This window comes from Panthera tigris, chromosome A1 (genome assembly GCF_018350195.1).
Source record: "Panthera tigris isolate Pti1 chromosome A1, P.tigris_Pti1_mat1.1, whole genome shotgun sequence".
NCBI lineage: Eukaryota > Metazoa > Chordata > Mammalia > Carnivora > Felidae > Panthera > Panthera tigris.
The window spans coordinates 62,917,067-62,943,974 of record NC_056660.1 but is presented as its reverse complement, the minus strand read 5'-3'; the positions used below and the strand labels follow the sequence as shown (position 1 = coordinate 62,943,974).

Genomic DNA, 26,908 nt, shown 5'->3' with positions numbered 1-26,908 from the left:
CTCAAAATAATCTCTTTCCTCTGAGAACTGCTCCATCAATACCTCCATGAGGGAGGCCCCTGAGAACACGTGTGTGTCATAGGACATCACATCTGATTAGAGTCTGTTGAACTGAATGTGAGTATGTGACTCAAACAGAAGCAACTAGATTGTTTCATCTGAGAATGTAGAATTGGAACACAGAAAAAGTCTAGTCTGTTCACGAACAGAGCTGGTTTATATATAATTTCGGAGTGAAGGGCCCATTCTATCTCACCATGGAGGCAAAAGGGCAGAACGTGCAGTGTAGAGAAATGAAAGAAAACTGTCAGCTCTCTATAGTTCCTGCTTTAGTCCTTTTCTGGGGCCCAAATCCTTCCTATCATATCATATCATATCATATCATATCATATCATATCATATCCCCTATAAATTTGGGATTTCATGAGATACATCTAAAGGCTAATAAATTATTTTTTGAAACAGAACAAATTAGTCTGTGCTTCTTGCAGCCAAAGTGCCCACACTAATACTCTAATAAAGGGGCTAGCACGAACGGATGGTTTGATCAATAAGTTAAATAGAAAGATCTCAGGAATACTGACTACATTACCATGGAAAAGTCCCTAGTGACATAAGCCAGACTTAGATATTGTGGGTGAGCAGGCAGAGTGGATTTGGGTACAGAATGGTAACTGACACTCAAAACCCTCGCAACCCACTAGCCAGGGCTTTTTTGTATGCCTAGAAATAAACAATGCATTAAAAATAAACTCTAGGGGTGCGTGGGTGGCTCACTGGTTAAGCGTTGGACTCCTGATTTCAGCTCAGGTCATGATCTCGCAGTTCGTGGGTTCGAGCCTGTGCTGACAGCACAGAGCCTGCTTGGGATTCTCTCTCCCATTCTCTCTGCCCCTCTCCTACTCACACGCATGTGAGTGCATGCTTACATGTTCTCTCTCTCTCTCCCAAAAATAAATAAACTTTAGAGGCATCTGTGGCTCAGTCATGATCTTGCAGTTTGTGGGTTCAGCCCACATCAGGCTCTGTGCTGACAGCTCAGAGCCTGGAGCCTGCTTCGGATTCTGTGTCTCCCTTTCTTTTTTTTTTTATTTTTTTTATTTTTTTTATTTTTTATTTAAAAAAAAAAATTTTTTTTTAATGTTTTATTTATTTTTGAGACAGAGACAGAGCATGAACGGGGGAGGGGCAGAGAGAGAGGGAGACACAGAATTGGAAGCAGGCTCCAGGCTCTGAGCCATCAGCCCAGAGCCTGATGCGGGGCTCGAACTCACGGACCACGAGATCATGACCTGAGCTGAAGTCGGCCACTTAACCGACTGAGCCACCCAGGCGCCCCTGTGTCTCCCTTTCTCTCTGCCCCTCCTCTGCTCACACTCTGTCTCTCTCAAAAATAAATAAACATTAAAAAAATTGTTTAAATAAAATAAAAAGTGAACTGTGTCACACAGATATTTGTGAATAAAAATAAATAAATCCAACTCAAATTGGCAAAAACTCATAAGGGATTCAATTGGTACAAAAGACTAAAAGTATAAATTAAATATAATTTTAGGGAACTTTAACAGGTCTGCTTAAACAATTTCACAGAAGACTTGCTTCCTCTCTGTCTCTCCACTCTATCCTCCATAGGTTTTGCTTCATCCTCAGTTTTCCCCATAAGGAACACCCCCAGACACTTTAGCCTCAAGTAAAAGAATGGCTGCTGTGATTCAGTCCCCATCACTCAGGAGAAGAGAAAATGTAAATTCAGGTGGTCCTTATAGAAGAATAAGCCTCTCTCTCTCTCTCAGAAGTCCAAGCAACCTTCATTCATATTTTATTGCCTTTGGCTGTGCTGTATCCATATCTGAATAATTACTGTGACCAAACATGAATTATATTGATTAGTTTAAGATAATCAGAAGTTCAATACTGGGTCAATCCCAGTTACACACACACACACACACACACACACACACACACACACGCACCAGGGTACAGTTCTGGACAACAGTGACCAAAAAAATGGCAAATGACTATAGGAGCAATTGACTTCTCGTTTCGCATGGGAGTGCCAATTGCTACAGCACTGTTGAAGTCCAAACTAATTAGTGGACACACAAAACATCCCCTGGCCTGCATTTACCTCCTAAAGCTGGCCCCTTCTCTCTCCCCCTCCTGCACCAAACCATAATAACCCAATCCCATCAATTCCTCTCCTTCATTTCCCTAGCTCTTCATCACATCAATACACACATACACAGAGACAGAGAAAGCAGTCGTATCTGTGTAATACAATGTACTAAAGACTTAAGAAGTTTTCAGAGCAGAGGTACCACCACCAAATATATAATATTAAACATTCTTATCTCTCTATCCCTCAGCCATCCTGCCATGCGGTTCCGCCCACTTAGTCTTCCTTCTTTATTATCTTTCAACAAACCAAAATATTTCCTCCATTTTTATTATGCAGGGAAATTGAGTTCTAGGTGTTTCCATGTATCTCTCTGGCAGTTTTAAAACATGGCTCCAAAATTCTCTAACACTCTTCCCATTAAGAGGTAAGATCTATGTCCCCACTGCTTGAGTCTGGATTCTGTGATTGCTTGACAAATAAATAAATAAATAAATAAATATATATATATATGTGTGTGTGTGTGTGTGTGTGTATATGTATATATATATGTATATATACATAGATATATTTGAATATATAACTGAATATATTTGAATATGTATATGACTAGATAGATATATTTGCTTGACAAACATATACATATATATATCTGCTTGACATATATATATGTTTGTCAAGCAGTCACAGAATCCAGATTATATGTATGAAGTGAATCTGTGCTGGTTTCTAGACCCAGAATTTATGAAACTGGCAGTTTCCATGTCCTAACTCCCAAAACACTTACTCTTAGAACCCAGTCAGCATGCTGTGAGGACCCTCAAACCACCCCACTTGTAGGGATCACATGGAATGCCCATGTGTAGATATTTCCGGGCAATGCCCAGCTGAGGTCCCATCATTCAACTAGCCTAACCACCAGACATGTAAGGTCACCAGCAGATGATTCCAGTCCCCAGCCATTGAGTCACCCCCAGCCTTCTTTCAAATGTCCCCAGCTAAGGTCCCAGATAACATGCAGAAACATGCCATTCTCTGCTCAGATCCTTGACCCATAGAATCTGTGAGCACAATGGTTGTTGTATACCACTGACTTTTGGGGCGGTCTGTGACACAGCAGTGTAAGCTAAAGCATGTGATACGGAGGCTGAGCAGTTACAGAGTCTGCTAGCTGCAAGCTGGAGAGTCAGGAAAGCTGGTGGAATAAATTGCAGTCAGAGTCCAAAGGCCTGGCAACCAAGAGTATCAGTGGTGTTAAGTCCCAGCCCAAGAACCCTCGTGCAGTCAGGCAGAGAGAATCCAAACTCCCTCCAGGTGTTTTTGTTACATTAGGATCCTCAATGGGTTGGATGATGCCCACCCACACTTGCTAGGGGGTGAGGGGGGACAGGCATCTGCTTTGCTCTGGAACATCAATTTAGATGCTAGTCTCTTCTGGAAACATCATCACAGAGACACCCACAAATGATGTTTAATCAGCTATCTGGACATCCTGTGGTCCAGTCCAATTAATACATAAAATCAACCATCACACTTTCCCTAGCTTTAGGTTCCCCACTCATTTCATTATTTCCTTTTATTCCTTTTTGTTTCATATTCTGGCTTTCTTCCAGCTACTTCCTTAGGGACAGTACTGCTCTTCAATTCAGGCAACAGTGTCCCTGTCGTGAACCTCCAGCTGGGCCCCTCCTAATGCAGTGAGATGTCACCAGCGTCCATCTGTATGTGCTGTAGACCAGATCATGTGCCCAACAGATATGGCCTTGAAATTCACCATTCAGACAGCACTATGTAAACTATTAAGGCCTGGAGCCTGATCTGTCTTCCCAAGGGCACACTTGATCATCAGCGTGGCTACGCCTGGGCCTGAGGTGTGGCCATGTGACTACATTCAGGCCAAAGGTATATAAATACAATCTCAGGGGCACCTGGGTGACTCAGTCAGTTAAGTGTCTAACTTCAGCTCAGGTCATGATCTCACGGTTTATGAGGTTGAGCCCCAGGTCGGGCTCCATGCTGACAGCTCAGAGTTTGGAGCCTGCTTCAGATTCTGGGTCTCACTTTCTCTCTGTCCCTCCCCCTCTCATGCTCTGTCTGTCTCTCTCTCTCTCTCTTAAAAATAAATAAACATTAAAAATTTATTTTAGTGCTCGTTTCGGCAGCACATATACTAAAAATTTATTTTAAAAAACACAATCTCAAAGAATCTCTTTAAAAATATGTATGCTAGACTTCTCTCATCGCCATTGTCCTCCTCCTTTCCACTGACAATTCCCAGAAGAATCTTAGCAGCCACTGTCTAATATGTCAGAGACACCCTGCAGCCCTGGACTGTTCAACTACAGAAAGTTACATAAATAATAACTAATAATAATAATAATAATTAATAATAATAAAAGTCTTTACTTTTATATATACGGTGATCCCCATTGTAGCATTTAAGCCTGATCCCTAAAGAAGGTAGTCCTCTAATCTTGCATTGTTTCATATCACCTTTCATACTGTTGCCAGGATGATCAATCTAACAAAGTACAATTGTCCCACCCCAGTCTAAAATTCCTCCATGTGTCCCTACTCTTCAAAACAGTATTTCTCAAAAAACAAAACAAAACAAAACAAAAAACAAAAGAGCTATAGATCTCTGCATTCAGATCATCAATGGGAAGGAGGCAAATTGCTAAGGGACACTCCAAGTTCTGATCTACACGCTACAATGGGAGAGCCAGTGACCTTGGCCTCATCTCCCACTTTGCTTCATCATCCCACCATCAACTCCAGTCATACTAAATTACTTGGAATCCTCTGAACACATAATGTTCTTCTTCCATCATTTCCATGCCTTTACACCTTTACATCAGGCTACAATGCCCTTGACCCCTCTCTTTCTCTATTCTTTCTACTAAAAACCTTCTTTCTCGTCTTCCAGTATTCAACTCATGTTTCTCTGAGGGTCCCTATTAGGATGAGCCAATCCCTGCTTTGACCTCTATTCAACCCTGTTCAATTCACTACTATAGGATGTAAAATATTTCATCATAATTTTATTCCATGTCATCTTCCTTCTAAACTGTCAGCTACTTGAGGACAAGTACCTCCAGCTACTAATTAGTGTTTGTCTAAGATAAACAGGAAAAGAAAGAATGAAAAGAAAACCACTCATCATTCTGTAGTAGTCTACTACTTGAAGAGTAACTAAAATTGTTTTGAGTAAAATACATGTGCGTAAACTAGGTGATTACTGAACATACTAAAGATAAGAATTTCTTCTAAAACAAACTCAAAATCAGTCAAGCACATGAAAAAAATGTGCCTAAAAAGCTTTATATACAAATAAGCTTTTGTTTCTTCAGAACTACTTAAAATTTAGTATTAACAACAAAAAAAAAGCTTCTGAATTTTTTGAATATAGAGAGAATAAAAGTGAGGAACAGGAAGTTCTTCCTAGAGATTAAATAATGTAGCAAATAAACACACTAATTTCACCCAGGAAATGGGTAAGTTATGGAGTAGCAGATTCTATATCTAAAATAGTATTAACCCAAACATTGAAATCCAGAGAAATTAAATAAATGGTATTTTGAAAATTGGTTACATTTCTCAGAGAAAAGTTCTATTGTATCCAGATACATTAAAATTAATCAAATAATGGATTAAAAATCCTAGCAAGTACCTGGCGTACAGCAGGCCATGAATAAATGATATTTGCTTTTCTCTTCTCACACAGTCATGATAATGGAACATCCCATTCAAATGAAAAATAAACACTGCATTTTAAAATTGGCAATCTATTTAGATGCCTGCTCTTGATTCAACTGAGACACCCTATTTCCACCCACAGGCTCCATCTTGCTCCAGATTCTAGTATCAACTGAATCATAGTCAAGGGTTCAATTAAATCCATAAAATTTATTCTGTATCAGTTCAACACTTTTGAGATCTTTCCTTGTCCTGATTTACTCTCATACTTAAATTCTAGTAACTAAGGCATACTCCTAGTGTTTATTCCACTTTCAACAAATTTCTTCTCCCCAGTGCTTATCAGACTGCAGCCCCCACAATAAGTCCAGCATCTCCTAAACCTTGGGGTGTCAGTCATGGCCAGCAGGGGTAACTAAACACCTGGTCCATGTCTCTAGAAAAAACTGTATTCTGCTAGTCTTCGCCCACTGTGTTTTATGATCTATTCCTGCCATAAACCCCACTGAAAGAAGTCCTTCTTGTCCCAAGAAGGTCTTGTAATTACACAACTGACAGTGGCATTTTCTTGGGGGTCATGCTCCTTAAATTCATAAATTCCAGGTTTGTTTACATAAGCATGCTAGACTGACTTGCTATATCTTGTTAAAATCATTCCATAGGTGGGGCCCCTGGGTGGCTCAGTCGGTTGAGCATCTGACTCTTGATTTCAGTTCAGGTCATGATCCCAGGGTCATGGCATCGAGCCACACATCGGGCTCCAGACTGAGTGTGGAGCCTGCTTAAGATTCTCTCTCTTTCCTTCTCTCTCTCCCTCTGCCTCTTTCCATTTGCACTCTCTCTCTCTAAAGAAAAAAAAATCATTCCATAGGTAATGATCGCCAGGAAAATCCATTTGCATCTTTAAAATTTGACCTGATCATTTCTTGTATTCTAACACTATCTTAATTGCAATCTAACACTTTATTGTCAGATACTATTTTATTCCTTATTAAAGGCAAGAGTCTCCTCTATATGGTCTCTTCCCGCCCAGGAAGACCACAGTTCAAATATTCCACATAGGTCTTCTCTTCAGTTAAAGACATCTTGCCTACTGGCCTAAATTATTTATATGATTGCATAATCTATTCTAGGAGGACCTGTGGAAAACATCTTACCCATTACTTGTTCTTTCTCTCTAATAACTGCTCTAAGCCATGCAACTAATTGCATAATTCTTTATCATGGCTAATAGGAAACTCAGAGCCAAATTGTTCAGCCCAGCTCACAGGTGTTGATGCCTCATTTTGTTAAAATGTATGTATTTCACATCTTAACCTTGTATCTGATTTCATGTTATTTTTCATAATCTTATTTTTCATACTGGATTCATACGGTTTTTCCGACTCTTATGTTCAGACCATATGGGCCTGTGTGCATTGATTTAAACTAGTATTGGAAGAGTGATGATATAAATACATAAAATAGAAACCTATAGGTAACAGAAAACAATTAAGACACTGAATGGCTTGACCTCTTCTGGTTCAAATTATTAGCTCCTCCAGGAGTTGTATAACTCACTCAGTTAGAAGGGCCCTACAGCATAAGAATACATTAACGATGCAGTAAGAAGCATATGTCATATGAATAGCCACACACAACACACGGTATAATTAAGGTTATTCAAACAGCCATGAATTCAAGGTCAATATGGTCTTCTTGTCTTTCGGGACTGATTTCAGCAGGATGTACAACTTAAAAATATACAAGGGAAGTACCTTAATTGATTCTTGTTGCAAAAGAAATAAAACAAAGAAATCAAAATCATATTGATTCTACCTCTTAAATAATTTTAAATTTACTTCTTGCCATCTGTACTACGACCACTTGCACCTAGAATAGAAGTTTTAAGTGGATACCCTATAGACAAGAAGGGTCTTTTAAAAATGCAAATCGTAGCACTTAGGCTGTAAAATTTCCCATGGCTTTCTATTGATCTTGGGATGAAGTTCAAAGTCCTTAACAGCCAAAAAGGTCCATGTGACTAATGCCTGCCTTAATCGGTCACCTCTTCTAGGCTCATCCATCCCTTTCTTAAGGGTAGACATGTTCGTGAAGCGTGTACCCTATAAAACAAACATATACATAACAATGACCAATTATACTCAAGCTTTTTCTCTCTGCAGAAGTAACCCTCTGGAAAGAGTGGTCTGCTTTGATTATTTCCACTTCATCCACCCATCAATCCTGTAGTCTCAATTCTGACCTCAGCCCTTCTTGGTAAATGAAAACATCTGGATAACTGGTGAAGTCCGAGTTGTCAAATCCAAGAGATAGCCATCCATTTCTAATCACTCTTGACCTCTTTGTGGGATCTGACATGATTTACTCCCCAATTCTCAAAACACTCCCCTTTCCTTGCCTTTCAGAACACCACTGGATTAGCTTCTTTCTCTTTGTTTTTAATTACTTGTGTCGCCCCAGGTTTTGCCTCTCAGTTCTGACCCTGAGTGATCTTCTACTCCTGGAGATTCACCTATGCACCTAACAATCTCCAAATCTTCATCTGCATCACTCTTTCAAGTGATATTTGGGTCCATGCTGCCGACCATCTATTGTGCGGTGGTTACCACCGTGATCAACCACAGCCGCCTCCGTGTTGACATGCCCACTGTTACACCTTCCTTCCTTCAGAGTGTCGTCTACTCTGAAAGCTACTTTAAAAACTGGGTATCTAACAAATCTGTCTTCTTTTTTTTTAAGTTTATTTATTTATTTATTTATTTATTTATTTATTTATTTATTATTGAGAGAGAGAGAGAGAGAGAGAACCAGCAGAGGAAGGGCAAACAGAGGGGGACAGAGGATCCAAAGCAGGCTCCAAGCTGACAGCAGAAAGCCCGATACAGGGCACAAACTCATGAACTGTGAGATCATGACCTGAGCCAAAGTCGGGCTCCAAACCGACTGAGCCACCCAGGCACCCCAACAAATCTGTCTTCTCCATCCACTCCATCCATTTTTTCAAGAAGGGCTTCTCTAAGTGGTATTAAGTTAAAAAATGTCCCAGGGGAATGATAAAAAGTGAGCTAAGTCAAAAAACCCTCTTCCCTATGAAAATATAATAATTTTTTTTCTTAAAAATCAAATAAATAGATTCTCTCAAGGGTAGTGTTTCTCAGAGCTTTAATCTGCTAATACGTATTATGCCTCTTCAAGATCCGTGCTTGGGATGCAGCATTTCTCCCAAGCTAGTCAGGCACTTTTGCTAAGAACACTAATTAGACAGCTACTAGAAATAGTACACAGCAAAACACAGTTTGGGCTTGCCAGTTACTAAATTTGAGGTCAACTTAAGTAGAACTCATAAAAACAGTGTCTCAAGGACCGATAAATGTGTAAGTTTCTATGCTGTGGGCAGGGTAGGCAGCCCAGTCACGCGAATGGGCTGGGAGCATCCCTTCTCAGAGGACTATTTAGGAGACGCTGAGTCTTCCTTCCACCTGTGCTAAATTACACAGTAATTTCCTGCTCTTTATTTTGATTAATAAATCAAATGAATTCATCAAATATTGATTAAACACCTGTTCCATACAAGACACTATGGTAGTTATTAAGGATACCAAGAAGGGCTGAACGTAGTTTTGTCCCTTCAGGGCTCAGTCTAGGGGGAAGCACATTTGTAAAAAATTTAATTAATGTGACAAAGTGCTATGAAAGAAGTATGTATTAATTTCTGTGAGAGCACAGGGGAAGAAGAAATGATTTCCTTTTCTTGGAGAGATAAGAGAGGGAGTCAGAGGAGACTTTTAAGTAGGTGGTTTATAGTCTCTTTACCAACAAACAAAAAAACATAAGATACAATATATTACTAGTTTATAAATAAGAAATTGAGTTTATTATGGTTAAATTTATCTAAGTTCACAAAGCTGATGAGTAGCAAAACAAACTTGAACTAAGACTGGTCAGACAAGACTGAAGGAAGAGAAGGTAAGAAGTATGAAAAGATGAAAAGGTGTGTTTCATTGGGGAAAACAGAAGCATGGAGGTATGGCTGAGAGGGAACGCCAGGTCTGTGCACAGCTGGGGGCTGGGCAGGTTACCAGGGGGTGAGCGGTCTGAGAGGATTCCCTGCTTGCCAGCTGGCCTGTGACTGTTTCATGGGTGCTGACAGAAGCCAAGAGACTCACGGAGCAGCAAGTAAGCAGCATGAGCGTGACGACGGTCACCCTGCTCCTCCGGGGGTTCGACACGGACGCCCGCACATGTTGCACCACAGGGGAGGACTGTGGGTCATGGAGGGCAAGTGGCTTTCCCACTTCTAGAGCAAGCTAAACCGATCCTGCTCTTTGCCCTGGGAGAAGACTGTCCCTCGAGGCTGTTAGTTGCAAACACAACCCTGAGAAATGGCCCAGGTAAAGGGTAGTCGGGGCCTTGCATTTTTGGCATACTCAGTAAAAACACACAGGACATCAGGGAAGGTGGATTACCTCTCCCAACAGGGGGAAGATATAAGAGAAATACACTTCACAAATTTCTATGTCTTTTGAATTCTTGACAAAGATGACTTTTTAATGAATTAGAATTTTTAATTACCCTGTGGTAAGTATGTGATTATGTATGTGATTTACACAGGAACACTGGGGTGAAGCCCTTGCAACTCTTCTATCGTGACCTTCTCCATGTAATAATGTTTCAGGGCTCCTGGGCTTGAGTCCAAGGGCAGCAATAAAAACAGGCAATCCCACTGTACTTTATCCTAATGATCCTGACTTTCCTGTAGCCCATCAAACACTTCATAATCTGGCCCCTTCTTCTTTGGTGTCATAGGCTTTCTCCCCATTTGGAAAGGTCAGTTTTTGATCCTGAGCTACCATATGTAAAATGGTTCCTCACAGATCATCCCTGGAACTACTAAGGTGCTCTAAACTAACTTCGGAGCCAAGAATTATTTCTAAAGGTATCCCTGAATCAGAGGACCTAATCACGGCCATGTCTGTAAGGACAAATGGAACATCATTTCTCTCTTAACTATTGTGACAGTCTATTGGTCTTGTTTCCAGTTTTCTCTTTGTTGGAAGCCATGTTGCATACTGCTTCCAAGGAAGGTAGTGTTCCTAGAGAGAAATCTGAGAACACTACCCTTCTAAACTAGTTCACACTTTCAGATTCAAGATTCAAGAAGCCTAACTAAAACTGTCCTAAACTGAAACAGGAATGCATTGGAAGCATATTGAGACATCCCAAAGGACACTGAAGACAAAGGAAGGGCAGGGAACAAGATGGGCTAAAGAAAGGAAAATCAAGTCTAGAATGTTTACAAATCTCTTACTCTGTGGCTTTAGTTTTTTCCTGCTGCAAAGCAGCCTTCTTCAGATAGCAGAAAATACGACTGCCATATATCTTCCCTCCAAAGGGAGAAACTGACCCAACTCTCTTGGTTCCAAATTAAAAAACTCCAGGAAGAGGATCACCTGATAGAATTGGCAGTGTTTGTACTAATTATAAGGATGAGCTAGATGGGCGAAGGAAAAGGAGAAGGTCCTAGGAAAGCTGTTCAATTTATACACACAATCCCAGCAGTGTTTGATACACATCTTAGAACATCTTCCCAAAGCTTACGGCAAAAGCTCAAACTCCCACATATTGCATTTAAATTTCTCAGTGATAGAATTCCTGCCTGCTTTTCTAGTTTCAGTCTCTTGATCTCCACTCTCTCCTGACTTGCCTCCCTGTTGGGAGAGGTAATCCACCTTCCCTGATGTCCTGTGTGTTTTTACTGAGTATGCCAAAAATGCAAGGCCCCGACTACCCTTTACCTGGGCCATTTCTCAGGGTTGTGTTTGCAACTAACAGCCTCGAGGGACAGTCTTCTCCCAGGGCAAAGAGCAGGATCGGTTTAGCTTGCTCTAGAAGTGGGAAAGCCACTTGCCCTCCATGACCCACAGTCCTCCCCTGTGGTGCAACATGTGCGGGCGTCCGTGTCGAACCCCCGGAGGAGCAGGGTGACCGTCGTCACGCTCATGCTGCTTACTTGCTGCTCCGTGAGTCTCTTGGCTTCTGTCAGCACCCATGAAACAGTCACAGGCCAGCTGGCAAGCAGGGAATCCTCTCAGACCGCTCACCCCCTGGTACCTGCCCAGCCCCCAGCTGAGCACAGACCTGGCGTTCCCTCTCAGCCATACCTCCATGCTTCTGTTTTCCCCCTAATTTTACTCAAGGTTATCTACTATTGCTGGCACTTCGTGTACTTTGTTTTGGGGTACATTCATACATAAAGTGATACTCAAATATACGTATTTTGGAGGCTGCAGGCACATCGGGCTATAGTTTGCTTTTTCCTTTCATAAATGCTGTAAGTCATTTGTCCTAATGTTGGTTGGATAGCCTTCCTCTCCTGGTTTAAGTGTCCACATGGTTATCCATAATTTATCATTCAATAGATATTAACAGACATTTACATTACCTGCAAGTTTTTTCTGTGCAATGAAAATATACATATATAATATATTATATATATTATAATATATATATAATATTATATATATATATATACATATGTTTAAATATATCCAATTAGTTTGTAGGAATACTTTCCTATAAATTGGAATCGCTAGGCAAAGGGCAACCAAAATTCAAATTTTGAGTGATAACTGCAGAATTTGCCCTGAATGTACAGCCAGTCTTCATCAGTCTTCCTGCTCAGTATTTGTAGATGAGAGTACTCTATTTCCTCCAATCACAGGAGCATTAGATGTCACTATTTTTAATTTTGACAATGTGATATTCATAAGAAATTAGTTTTCCTTTGTTAATGTTGAGCTCAAGCATCACCCATATCCTTATTAGTCATTTATATCATTTGAATTTCCTTTTTATGTTCTTTTTTCATTTCCCTGGAAATATTAGTGTCTTTGTTACCAATTTATAAGAGCTCATTTGTGATTAAGGATGCTAACCTTTCTGTAGCTGTGCATTAGAAATGAAATGCCATAGGGTTTTTTTTACCCCATTTATTTCCCTATGATGTTTATTTTTTTGATTACACACACAGGTTATATATTCAAATGTAATGTTTCTTTCTTTTTTTTTTTTTAAGAAAGGCAAAGGGAAATCACTGAAGGATTTAACACAAGAAATAAAGATGAGGGGCACCTGGGTGACTCAGTCAATTAAGCATCTGATTCTTGATTTTGGCTCTGGTCATGATCTCATGGTTTGTGAGATTGAGCCCTGCATTAGGCTCTGCCCAGAGCCTGCTTGGGATTCTCTCTCTCCCTCTGTCTCTTTCTGTCTCTCTGCCTCTCCCCCACTCACTCACACACTTTCTCTTTCTCTCTCAAAATAAATAAAGTAAAAAAACAAACAAACAAACAAACAAAACCCTAAAGATCAGATTTGAGTTTTACTGGGAAATCAGTTGGAAAGCAATTGGGAAGTGGACTGCTATGAACCAGGAGCCAATGTCAGCCAACTGGGTGATCCAGACATGAAAAGGCACTAGATAAAAGCACGGTAGTGGCCACAAGGGTGGGTAGAGAAATTATAGGGGCGTTTGTGAAGGAGAATCTAGAGAATCTGGCAACTGGTTGAGTTGGTGGACTGGGCTGGAATTTAAAAAATTAAGTGTTAATATGGGGTGTTATCAATTCAGTCACATTTCTAACTGAACCCTAAAGAGTTCAGCACCACCAACATTCCTCATAAAAGAGGTGAAGGGAGGGAAAGAAACAATTAATAAAAGCCTGATCACAAGGCAACTGAATGTGAGCGGAGAAATCATCACTGATTGGAACTTCCAAAAACATTTATAAATTAACTCCAGAACAGATTTATGTTTCTACATGTTTTAATTACAAATCAAATATCCTCTGAAAGCTCTAGGCTTAAATATTTAAAGTATATAAAGTTTTGTCATATAGGATCCTGTAAGGAGATAGATTGGTAATGTCAAATAGGATTATTTAAGAAAATATTTGTAAAGGGGAGGGTATAGGAAGACTGTAAGAGATACTGCAGTTCTCCCTAGCTAGTAACTGCGGAGAAGCTGGTACTGCCTCTTAGGGGGCAGGACAATAACGTTATTTACCAGAATCCCAAGAGAGTTATGAGCTGTGTGCTTAGGTAAAGGGATGCAGGCAGTCTGCAGTGACTCCGCAAGGTGAGAGGGCCACAGCCCACCTGCTGGTGTCTCCCCAGGCACTCCTTCCCACGGACTGCCAGAGGCAAGAATTCGTCCAGACACAAAGCAGAGTGGGGCGTCTACCTGAAGGGGCAGACACATGCCAGCACACTGTACCTTTGTGTCTTTCACATGGCAGAAAAGTTACGCCCAACACAGGGACACACAAAGACCCACTGGAACTATGACAAGCAAAAACGTGGTAAAACGCAGCAAAGAATGAACTCCTACTTACTTGTTGAAGCCAATTATATATGGTAGAAACTACCCCTGTTCACATTCACTCAGCATACATCCAAGAAAAGTACTTTCCTCTTAATCTTAATTCAATTAATTTAAATGACAATGGTTTGTAAAAGACTAGTCTTTTGCTCTTAAACTACATAACAGGAATAAACCCGATTTCACTGTAGGATTAAAGTATAAATAATAAATTAATTTATTAGCGAAAATAAGGAAGGAAAACATAAACTATGTCTCCAAGAATACAGGATTAATACTATGAGCATGAAAAATATTTGACAGTTTGGCATTTTATTAGCATGAAGAGAAAGGGATTTCTATTATGATTTCTTTGCCTGTTCCCTGATCCAGCATAAAGAATTACTTAAATGTCTCAAAAAAGAATATCTGTAATAAAATTAACTATGTAGCATTTTGTACAGAATAGTACTGTTTAGTTTTTTCCCCATACCATGTGGCCCTCAAAACCCACTGAAAGGGAAGCAAAAACATTTTCTGAGAAGTTGAGTTGTTTGCTAAAGGTCCCATAGCTAATAAGTGATAGAGTCAAGACTAACTTATTTCAAAACTGAAAGTTCATTGTTATTCACTAAAATATGTCACAGTAATATGGGATAAATTATAAGTTAAAACGTCTGTTTTTTCCTGTTTGTTTTTCCCATGCCAACATTTCAATGCTTTGTCATACCAACTATTTTTCCTTGTTTTGCATTAAGACATCTCCAAAGATGAGTAGAATATTAAATAGTTAATAACCTGAAGCTTATTTGTGCCCCTAAACTTATAAAAGTAAAAAGAAGAGGTGCCTGGGTGGTTCAGTTGGTTAAGCGTTCAACTTTTAATTTCGGCTCAGGTCATGATCTCACTGTTCAGGAGATTGAGCCCACAATCTGTGCTGATGGTGCAGAGCCTGCTTGAGATTCTCTCTCTCCCTCTCTCTCCACCCCTCCCCCAAACTCACATTCTCTCTCTCTCTTAAAATAAACACCTTTTTTAAGTAAAATGTAGTTTTGTTTTGTAACTAAAGCTCTTAACTATACAAAACGTATCCTCATACCTTTTACCTGACAAATAGCTCATGAATTCCTCACTCTTTCAATGTTATTCCTATTTCCTTTACCTTTTAAGTTGATAAAAAAAAAAAAAAAAAACTTTGTTAAAAATGACTTTTCCCCCCAGAGTGGAATGTATTCTAAGCCTGGTGAGAACAGACCGTTAATCTCTTCATTTTATTGACCTACTTCAGTTTCAGCTCATTAAACACAGACATTTTCAATGATCAAAAGAAAATGAGCCAAATGTAACTTGCTACAACCTTACTAAATAAGAGAGTTGTTCAAAAAGTAAATAAATCTGAACAGGTAATTTAATATTGACAATATTCCATTTAAAGAATATATGTGTAATGAACAAGGACATCCAGAAATAATGTTTACATTCCTTTGATCAACTGAAGGCAAAGTCTGTGCGTGTTATCGGACTCCTTCTTAGTTCTTACCCTCTCCCAAAAAGAATATTGAAGAAATCGTGAACTAACGTCCCTTGAAACTGTAAGACAAAGAAAAGAAAAGCCTATGAGCTCTAAAAAGATAGCTGCAAAGATTAATTATATTGCCTATAAAGATTTATAAAAGCTAAAATAAATGTGGTTATCACAGCACAGAAGGAGAAGAAAATTAGTAATTCAAACCCATTACCCTAATAAGAGTAATAAACAAATTATAAAACAAGAAATGTTTACTAGGTTCTAAATATGACTGCATTTGAAACATATTTAAGTTCACAGCTGAACCATACCAAAATGTGCATGTCTCATTAGCAATGACTTAAATAATCCTTCTATTTAGGTACAATTTCCTAATACCTCTTGTGACATATCCTAAATAAATAACGAACTACACTTGATACAGAAAAAAATTTTTTTTCTAAGATAGTAAAAGAGATCTAACGACTAGGTATTTCTAAAACAGGAATTGTTGGAAATACTTTGGAGACAGATTATACCTGCTACCATATATGGTTTTGTGGTTTAGCAGCAATTATTCGTTTGCTTGTTCTGAAAGGCTATGGTCTCTCTACTTGGTCTGCATGGAGTCTGGACCCCAAGCTGGGATCTTTTAATAAACAATCTTCCCAGCTCAGGAATAATTCCACAGACAAGTGAGATGTGCTTTACTGCCAACATGGAATTAACAAGGGTGGGAGGGTGGGAGATAGAAAAACTGAAATCATTTTCTAGTTCCTTACTATTAATTCCTCACAGAAAGGAAAACAAACAAACAAACAAAAAAACGGAAAAAAGAAAGAAAAAGAAATTAAAAGAAACACAAACCAACCAATCCAGAGTCAAATATAAATTATATTTAGGCACATTTATTTTTCTCCATTCTCCCAAAAATAGATGAGTTAACGCTCTAAGTCAGATCAGTCACTGTCTACGTGATATAAAAACTGCGTAAATTAATCCCTTAAATATTAAATAATCTTCCTTTCTTTGCAGGACATTTGAGGAAACCTTCTTCTGGACATTTGTTTGGCAATCATTTACTCTGTTTTCAAAAATGTTGGATAATGCAAATAAAAACTCCTTTAAATTTAAATTTAAAAGGGCTGGGTCACTTTATAGAAAGTTATGGCAGAGGTACATAAGAAAATATTAACTCCTCGAGAATAACTTAATCAACAACCCAACTGAGCCCAGGTCAGTATATTTTTTAAAAACTTCACCTTCTACATTTCTCATTCTATTAACATTCAGCATAGAACACGTAAGTAAACACAATGCATTGAGTCTGGTATGTAAATACACATATGAGATTAATTCTACAAGTCAAAATTTATTTATGAATTTTAGGCTAATCACAGAACATTAAGATACATCAATCACAGATCTCACTCTCAAATAGCCTATAGTCTAGCAGAGGAATATACTTAAAATATACTTATTTTAGTCTAGCAGAGGAATATACTTAAAATTAGTATTACTGCTTTGAATCCCTCTTACATTAGAAATAACTAAGTATTGATCTGTACATGGTGTGTTTGAGGATTTCAGGGCTGATTGATTCAAAGGCAGGACCTCCAGATGATAGTAGTAGACACTGAGTGGCACTTTGAATCTCTGCATGTGAAGGGATGTCCCTCACAGTACAAGGCTTCCAGAGACAGCAGAGCAGGGCTACCACCCAGAAGCAGAAGGGGGCAAGGGAACTCCCAGGAGAGAGGGCAACAGGAGAAGGGGCTCACATAGCTCTGTGATACTACACAGCAGCAAATGGGAAGTCTCTGAGTCAGAGAGCTTCAAAGGGCAGCAGTGGCTTGGGGTCTGTTACAGCCCCCGAGTTTATTTTAGCTGTGGCTAGCAGATGTTGGGTGCAGTTTTGTGGAGTATGCAAAACAAGCAAGCTCTAATGGACTAAAAATATGCTTATCTGAGCTCTATTTAAAGCAAATGGATATGTAAAATTTTGAGTTTGGCACTGGAGGGCCTTGGGCTGATGGTTCCAATCTGATGTGATGAAGTAAAAAACACAGGGGTCAATCTTTAACCCATTTACACAACACCAGAAAACTTCATAAATATCATTATATAGAGATAGCAGAATCTTGGATGGACTGACCATCCATCTGTGGACCGACTTCTAGAGTTTAACTTAAGAATCAGACAGGTTTGAGGTACCTGGGTGGCTCAGTCAAGTAAGCGTGTGACTCTTGATTTCGGCTCAGGTCATGATCTTACAGGTTGTGGGATCGAGCCCCAAGTCCAACTCTGTGCTCACAGCATGGAGCCTGCTTGGGATTCTCTCTCTCTCTCTCTCTCTCTCTCTCTCTCTCTCTCTCTCTCTTTTTCTCTCTCCCACCCCCAAAATAAATAAATAAACGTAAAGAAGAAAAAAGAATAAGAGAGGTTCAAAGGATGTAGCGATTTATTCAACAACTATTTCAATTCTTGTTCCATGTCAGGCACTGTTCTAGGCACCAGATATTCTTCACTGAATAAGACACCCAACAGTACTGGCTATATATGGCTACATCATTTACGGGGCCCCTGCAAAATCAGAATACAGGAGCCTTTGTTCAAACTTCAAGATGGCAAGAGCAGAACACTGAACCAAGCAGGGGGCCCTTCTGAGAGCGGGACCCTGTGTGACTGCAAAGGTCAGAAGCCCATGAAACTGGCCTTGGTAGACATGTTCTCTATTCTCATCACACACTCAACCTAGCAGTGACAGAGCAACAGTACAGAATAAAGAAAAAATGTATGGCGCCATGAAAGAAACAAAAGGATTTCTACAATAATAACTGGGGGAACACAGTTCAGTGAACCTTGAGAAAAACCTCTCCAAAGAGTTGACTTTTCAGCAGAGACCTGAACTGGCCAGCTATATAACATATGTGCGTGAAGAAGCCATAGGTTGGACAGTTTATTCCAATGGTTCTCAACTAGGACGATTTTGCCTTCCGTGGGACATTTGGCAATGTCTAGAAACATTCTGGAGTGTCACAACTTGTGGGGAGAGGGGGAGGACGTTGCTACTGGCATCTAGAGGGTGAAGGTCAGGGAAGCTTCTAAATAACCCACAACATACAGGACTGTCCCCAACTCCCCACACAACAAAGAATTATCCAGCCCCAAATGTTAGTGGTGCTGACAATGAACAACCTTAATTAGAATGGATGTAGATGATATACAAAGCCATAAAGGGGGTAAGAGTTTGTCACATTTACTTTTCATGTCTTTAGCCATGTGACTTTATGGTGGTGAATATTGGAAACCTATATTTACAACAAGAGAGAATTCGATTTATGGTACAGTGCAATACTACACTGTCACTAAAAAAAGTACATATTTAGAAAGATGTTTAAGGGCATGGGAAGTACTGATATGCTTACAATGGTAACTAAGAAAAATAAAGTGATTCTACATTCTTTCAAAAAATATTTATACAATGGGGCACCTCGGATGAGTGTGGAGTACAGGTCATGATCTCGAGGTTTGTGAGTTTGAGCCCCACATAGAGCTCACTGCTGTCATCATGGAACCTGCTTCAGATCCTCTGTCCCCTTCCCTCTCTGCTCCCCCCACCTTGCACCCTCTCAAAAATAAATAAATAAATAAACATTTACAAAAATCTCTTAAAAATATTTATATCCAGAGCAGATGGCTGATGAGGGTGTTTAAAAGGGTAATACAAAAGGTTATCAGTGGTTATTTCTGGAAGGCAAATTTTGCTCTCTATGTATTTTTCAGTATTTTGAATTTTCAAGAGAATGTGTATTCTTTCATAAAAACATGAAAGTGCAAAATCTCATTCTCTCTCTATAAAAGTGCATTATACATTCAACTTACTTAACGGCCATATGTGAACTTGATATGGCTAATCAAAGACCTAGAGGGGATTATGCTAAGTGAAATAAGTCAGAGAAAGACAAACACTATATGATTTCAAATATATGTGAAATTTAAAAAACAAAACAAACAGACAAAACAAACAGAATGCAGACTCATGCATATAGGAAACAAACTGTTGGTTACAAGAGTGGGGAGGAGTTGGGGGATGGATGAAAGAGATAAAGGGGATTCAGATTCTTCAGCTATAAAATAAATAAGTCATGGAGATGTAATGTACAACATAGGGAATACAGTCAATACTACTGTAATAATTTTGTATGGTCACAGATGGTAACTAGACTTATTGTGGGGATCATTTCATAATATATAAAAATACCAAATCACTATGATGTACACCTGAAACTAACAGGATATTGTGTGTCAATTATAGTTCAATAAAAAAGTGGGGTGCCTGGGTGGCTCAGTCAGTTGAGCATCTGACTTCAGCTCAGGTCATGATCTCACAGTTTGTGAGTACGAGCCCCCCCGGTGGGCTCTGTGTTGACAGGCTGGAGCCTGCTTCAGATTCTGTGTCTCCCTCTCTCTCTGCCCCTCCCCTATTCACACTCTGTCTTTCTCTCTCTCTCTCAAAAATGAATAAACATTTTAAAAAATTAAAATTAAAAAATTTAAATATTTAAATTAATTTTTAAAAGAAACAATAAGTGTTGGCAAGGATGTGGAGAAAAAGGAGCCCTCCTACACTATTGGTGGGAATGCAAACTGGTGCAGCCTCGATGGAAAACAGTGTGGAGGTTCCCCAAAAAATAAAAAATAGAACTATCTATGATCCAGTAATTGCACTACTGGGTATTTACCCAAAGAATACAAAAATACTATTCAAAGGGATATGTCATCCCTATGTTTATTACAGCATTATTTACAAGAGCCAAACTATGGAAGCCTAAGTGTTCATCAACAGATGAATGGATAAGAAGTAGTATATATATAGGGAATGCATGTGTGTGTGTGTGTGTGTGTGTGTGTGTGTGTGTGTGTGTAATACACACACACACACACACAATGGAATATTATTCAGCCAAAAAAATGAATGAAATCTTACCATTTGCAACAACATGGATGGAGCTACAGGGTATTATGCTAAGTGAAATAAGCAAGTCAGAGAAAGACAAATACCATATGATTTCCCTCTTATGTGAAATTTAAGAAACAACAAAGGAGCAAAGGAAAAAAAAGAGAAGCCAAGAAACAAACTCTTTTTTTTTTTTTTTTAGAGAGACAGGGTACAGGAGAGGGAGCAAAGGGAGAGAGAGAGAATCCCAACAAGCTCCATACTCAGCACAGAGCCCAACATGGGGCTTCATCCCACAACCCTGGGATCATGACCTGAGCCAAAATCAAGAGTCAGATGCTCAAGCAACTGAGCCACCCATGAGATCCAGACTCTTAACTATAAAAAACAAACTGATGGTTACCAAAGGGGAGGTGGGGACTAAGAGAACACTATCTTGGTGAGCGCTGAGTAATACATGGAATTGTTGAATTGCTACATTGCACATCTGAAACTAATACAACACTGTATGTTAACTACATTGGAATTAAAATAAAATAAATAATTTTAAAAGAATAGAATATAATAACTTTTTTAAAAAGCTGTTCTATCCGGGCACCTGGGTGGCTCAGTCGGTTGGGCGTCCGACTTCGGCTCAGGTCATGATCTCACAGTCCGTGAGTTCGAGCCCCACGTCGGGCTCTGTGCTGACCGCTCAGAGCCTAGAGCCTGTTTCAGATTCTGTGTCTCCCTCTCTCTCTGACCCTCCCCCGTTCATGCTCTGTGTCTCTCTGTCTCAAAAATAAATAAACGTTAAATTTTTTTTTTTTTTTTTTTTTAAAAGTGGTCAACTCTTGATTTTAGCTCAGGTCATGATCTTGCACTTCATGAGTTCAAACCACTATCTTCAGAGTCCGCTTGGGATTCTCTCTCTCTGCCCCTCCCCCTGCTTGCATGCTCACTCTCTCTAGATAAATAAATAAATAAACAAACAAACAAACTTAAAAAAAAAAAAGTCGTCCTATTTATTGTGATTCATAGAAGAATGACTAATCAATTTAGGATGGTTTTAACAGAGACATTAGTGAAATTTGAAATTTGTAAAGCTGAAAAGAGGAAGAACTGAGGACACAATTGCTATTGTCTTTTCTTCCAGCTGAAGGTCAGGTTTTTACAAGAGAAAGGTAGATATGGAAAATGACTATTCTCTACTAAAAGTAAAGCTATTGTTACTTAACCAAGTAGGTCAGAATTCACACCCACAGACAATCTGCTGCAATGAAGGATATGACCAAAGTCTCTCATGACCCCATTTTTATCAAAACAGGTTTATGGTTTCTTCAACAGTTATACTGAGAGGCCACTGATTTATGCATCATTTCTGCTTAGGAGAGGCATCTGCTGGAATTGTCCTTTTGGTGTTATACCAGTTAATAACAAAAAAAAAATGTTATAGACTTAGAAGGTGCTCTTATCAAACATAGAAAGTAAATTACACACACACACACACACACACACACACACACACACACAAGATAAAAATCCATATTCCAGAAAGTCTTGACAAGCTGGAAAGTGGATGGGGGAGGAGAGAAAAATTATAAAATGTTATTCTTAAGTTCTCCAAACTGAGCCCCTCCTAAAGCCAATTATACAAATACAGGATGTTGGACACTTGGCAGAAAGGAACTTACAATGTGGCAGGAAGGATGGGGACACACAACACTTATATTTTCTGGTAAGAGGACTATGACAAACAACGGTGTGATTAACACAATTCAGGCCCCTAGTGCACAGTCATTCTCTGTGGCCTTAAAGTAGAAACTCAGACTCACTGTCCTACCATTATGCTTCACTAAAGGCCCAGATAAACATGAAACACGTGATTCTCATGACCATCAAAGTATACACTAGATTTTGCAGAGGAGAAAGTGACAAGCTGCCCTGACACTTTAACTAAGTTCATATTTACAAGCCAACACAGACAACATGAACAGAATCACCCCGCAGTGATGAGACAGGGCCACCTGAGACCTGTGGTGGAGAAGCAGAGACACAGGGACACTCTGCAGCCTCACAAATGACTGAACATCCCCCTCTTTTGATCAACAAGACTGACTGCTACTTCTTCAATCATGGTGACTACCCCCACCTTCATCTTCCCAATGCCTAAGCAAGTTATCAAGACACCCAATTCCTGAACTGCCCCGCTCCATTAAACCATCCATGAGATCACCCAGCACAAGCTCAAATCTTAGAAAAAGCCCCTTCCTGGCTGCCCTTTACCCATGACACCCACGATTCCTACAATGAGTGATAGTCCTTGCTGCAGCAAGCAAAATGAGCCAAATTTGTTTGAGTACAGGGTGGTTTCTGGTGGGTTTTGGTGAATGGGCTTCAACACGGGGCGATCCTGATATTAATAGTCTGCCCCAACATCAGAGCCTGGGTTCCTTCTATGGCTTTGGAAATCTTATCAACACAACTATGTTGTTCAAGCAGCAAAAAAAAGGTTAAATTCATGAGAAACAAGTCTTAATTTCAGATTACTGTCCATGAATGACTATGGCCACCAGCCATCTAGTATATAAATCCTTAAACCATCCTGTGTGCACTACTTCACCTCCCTGAATACAGACAGCAGAGCCGTGGCCGTGGTAGTGGAGGCCGTGGCTGTGGGGTTTTGTTTCCTAGACTTTCCATTAGTTCATGGAAATATATAGATACAAATACAGATATATAGATACATAGATATAGATATGTTTTCCATAACATAATAAAAATCATTTCAGATAGGTTTCTTTCTTAGAGCTTCCATTAGCTCATGAGAAGAAACAAGAGAGTTACTATAATCTAATAAATACCATTTTGAATAGAAATATATTTCCTAGGGTGCCCGGGTGGCTCAGTCCATTAGGTGTCTGGCTCTTGAGTTCAGCTCTGGTCCTGATCTCACCAATGGAGCCCTGCTGCTTGGGATTCTCTCTCCCTCTCTCTCTCTGCCCCTCCCCCAGCCACGTGTGTGCTAGTGTGTTCTCTTTCTCTCTCTCTCTCTCTCTCTCTCAAAATAAATAAGTAAACTTAAAAAAAATAAGCATAGATATAAAATAGCTGAATAATCTTATTTAAAAAACAAAGGTATTTCCCAATTTTAGAAATACTCATTTGTGGCCAAAAAAAAAAAACCTAGTTAATATAAAAAACATCTTCTGTTACATAGAGATCTAAAACTAAAATTTCACCCTTAAAGCCCAAGTCTAGTTAAAATCATGACACTAAATTAAAAAACTGTAGTGACAACAACACATTTTGTGAGCACTTCCTATGTGCCTGGAGTTGTGCTATTTTACACACACACACATTATTTCATTCCGTGTATGCAACAACTCTTCAAGAACTAAGATTCCCAGGGCACCTGGGTGGCTCAGTCAGCTAAGCTCAGACTCATGATTTCAGCTCAGGTCATGATCTCACCGTTCATGGGATTAAGCCCAAGTCGGGCTCTGCACTGACAGTGCTGAGCTTGCTTGGGACTCTCTCTGCCCCTCCCCTACTCACGCTCACTCTCTCTCAAAATAAATAAACATTAAAAAAAAAAAAAAAAAAAAACTAAGATTCCCATCTTATAGATGACAAAACAGAGGTTCAAGGATAAGCAATTAACCTAGGCCCCACCACTACACGTGGGAGATCCAAGTTTTGAAACCCAATGTCTATAATTCCAAACTCTGAGGTTACCAGGTAGATTGTTTCTCTTGCATGTGAAAAGGAATCAACACTGTGCCTGAAACAATTATAAGACTAAATCATGATGAAAGCAGTTTAAAAAATAAAACTACACAGCACTAAAGTGTCCTGTAGTATTAAATTTTCATTTTGCCACATCAAGTTTATTTTTATTATCCCATTTATAACCAAAAGTTACCAAGAAAAAGTTCTTTCACAAACTACTCCTTGTACCAATGAACATCCACTGTTCAAAAACCAGTTGGTATATAAATTACCTGAAGGTAGTCTTGGATTTTTTTATAAGCTTCTCCTTTCTAAAATACCTTCTTAAAACAAGGAAATAATGCAAGTGTGAACAATGCATGTGGGAAGAGAATTTCAATGTAAAAGCATTATCCCTCCTCCCCAGTAAATAAAATAAAAATCAAAGGACCTTTAAAAGACACTTTCACTAAGTTTGGTTTGGTTTTTTTTTTCCTGAATAAAATAAACAAGAGCAAAGGGCACCTTGACTACTACTTAGGAAATAAAATCAGAACACAGGGAAATCTGTAATTCTAATCACATTTACATCTTCTCTCCTTTTTTACATTTCTCATCCAACATCCTTAGGAGCTCAATAGGCTTAAAAGAATTGGAGCAGAGTAAAGAACAAAGGTGAGGAAAATCTGAGAAACAACTCGAATGGCTGTTCTCACCATTTTAATAATTTCAAATTGGATAACATAGTTTTCAGAAGATGTAAAAGTCGCAAATATAGGAAGAAACTAAAAAGTTGTTCTACCTGCTATTATTATAAAAATGGCATTTGGGCTAGACATCTCAGGAATTAACCACCTGTGGACAGTAAATGAAGAAAGCACTAAAAAAAGATTAACTTTCAAAAAAAAAACGAGTATCAAATTGAAATGTACCAGCTTTAGTTAGTGAAAGCCCATGTGCCAAATAAATACATTTATTACAAGGAATATTGACATTTGTATTCTTACATGGAAATGACTACTTACATTAACTATTGTTTTCTCTTGAGCTTGAGGACGCTGTTAGAAAATCGGATATCCAGCTGTTATACTCAATCACGCTAAACGTTACAGATCATACATAAATACAAAAATAAGGAAAAGCAGTTATGAAGCATGTAGTATGTGTGCTTTACTCAGTTTGGGAATGAGTTTGTTATAGCGGGGAAGAAGTAGCAATGTCAAAAGAAATAGTTTAATATTTCATTTACCTATTCAAATGAAACAATGGCTAACAATTTGGAGACAAGAATGGTTTTAATCAAGATGATTCTAATTCAAAATAATACTTTCATGTGACTTTTTCTTAATGCAGTTATGAAAGGAATTTAGCCCTTCTTCCCGCCAGCAACACTGATGTCCCCAAGAGTGTAACCCTGAACAGTCCCCGGCATCTGTACTGCTAGGATTCCTCCATCACATTAAGCCACAGATGAAGAAATGTACTAGCAATGGGGAAACAATCCAGAATGGCTCAGAAAAGAAGGTGCTTGCCATCCTGGCTCTTTTTTTTGTGGGGGGCAGCGGGGGGGGGGGGGTCATATGCATCAAATGCAAATAAGGACACCATTTCCTTCTCTATAAGGCACAGCTTCAGTTTCCCCTCACATCCCTTTTAAAAGGTATGCCAGTGATTGATACTCTAGAAACTTCCTCTTCAAAAGACATGAAATACACAAAGTTCTAGGAATGTAACAGCTAATCAATGTGTTGCATTCAGCAGGTACCAGGAATACTGAGACATTAAGAAGGGCGGTGAAATCAAGGCCTTTACTGGGGAGCTGTCAACGTTTCCTGAACATATCAGCCAAAATTAAGGCATTTGGGAAGCAAAATCTAATAATGCATGTGACGGTTTCATAAGCTCAATGCCTTCGCCCTATCCCCCTCCACCAACACAAAGACCCACTTCAGCAGTATTAGCTACTGATACCTGAGGTTTAGCTTTTTTTTTTTTTAATAAAAAGAATGCACTGAAATACAAGAATGGGCTTATAAGGGGGTACTATTGTTTGAGGAAAGAACTGCCCTAAGCTGAGAATATCAACTATTTTGTTTCAAGTAGTATAGAAAAAGCACCTTGTACTGAACAGGCATTCAAAAAATACTTGAAATATTTCAAATATAAAAGACTGGTCATGTAAACTAAAATGGACTTAGGGTTCCTCAATGCCCAGATTTTCCTTGCAGGATGAGGGGAGAACTGAGTTCACAAACAGCAAAGCAATAAAGCAAAATAGTTACAGTTCCATCCATAGCGCTAAGAGCAAGTCGCTTCACCCTGAAAACATAGCCAGGGGACGTATTTTAGAACCAAGCATCCTCCATAAATTCTTTATTCAACCCATAAACTCACGGCACTCGTCTGCGTCTTGCCTTCATAGGCAGGGTGCATTGCTCCAGTAAAATCGTAGCTTCAGACACCTACTATTGCATTTGACAGCTAAGACCTGATCTTCCAAACCAAAGGTAAACTGGAAATCCCAGCAGCAGAAGGAAATCTGCGCGGTACGGGTGGGGAGCAGGGGGTAAAGGTGCA

The 26,908-nt window shown here is 39.2% G+C and overlaps 1 protein-coding gene across 1 annotated transcript in view; it reads right to left on the bottom strand.

Annotated features, from left to right (window-relative positions):
- Window positions 1-26,908, bottom strand: part of GPC5 (glypican 5) — a 1,419,588-nt gene that overhangs the window by 1,391,368 nt on the left and 1,312 nt on the right. The gene's annotated exons all lie outside the window — the stretch shown is intronic.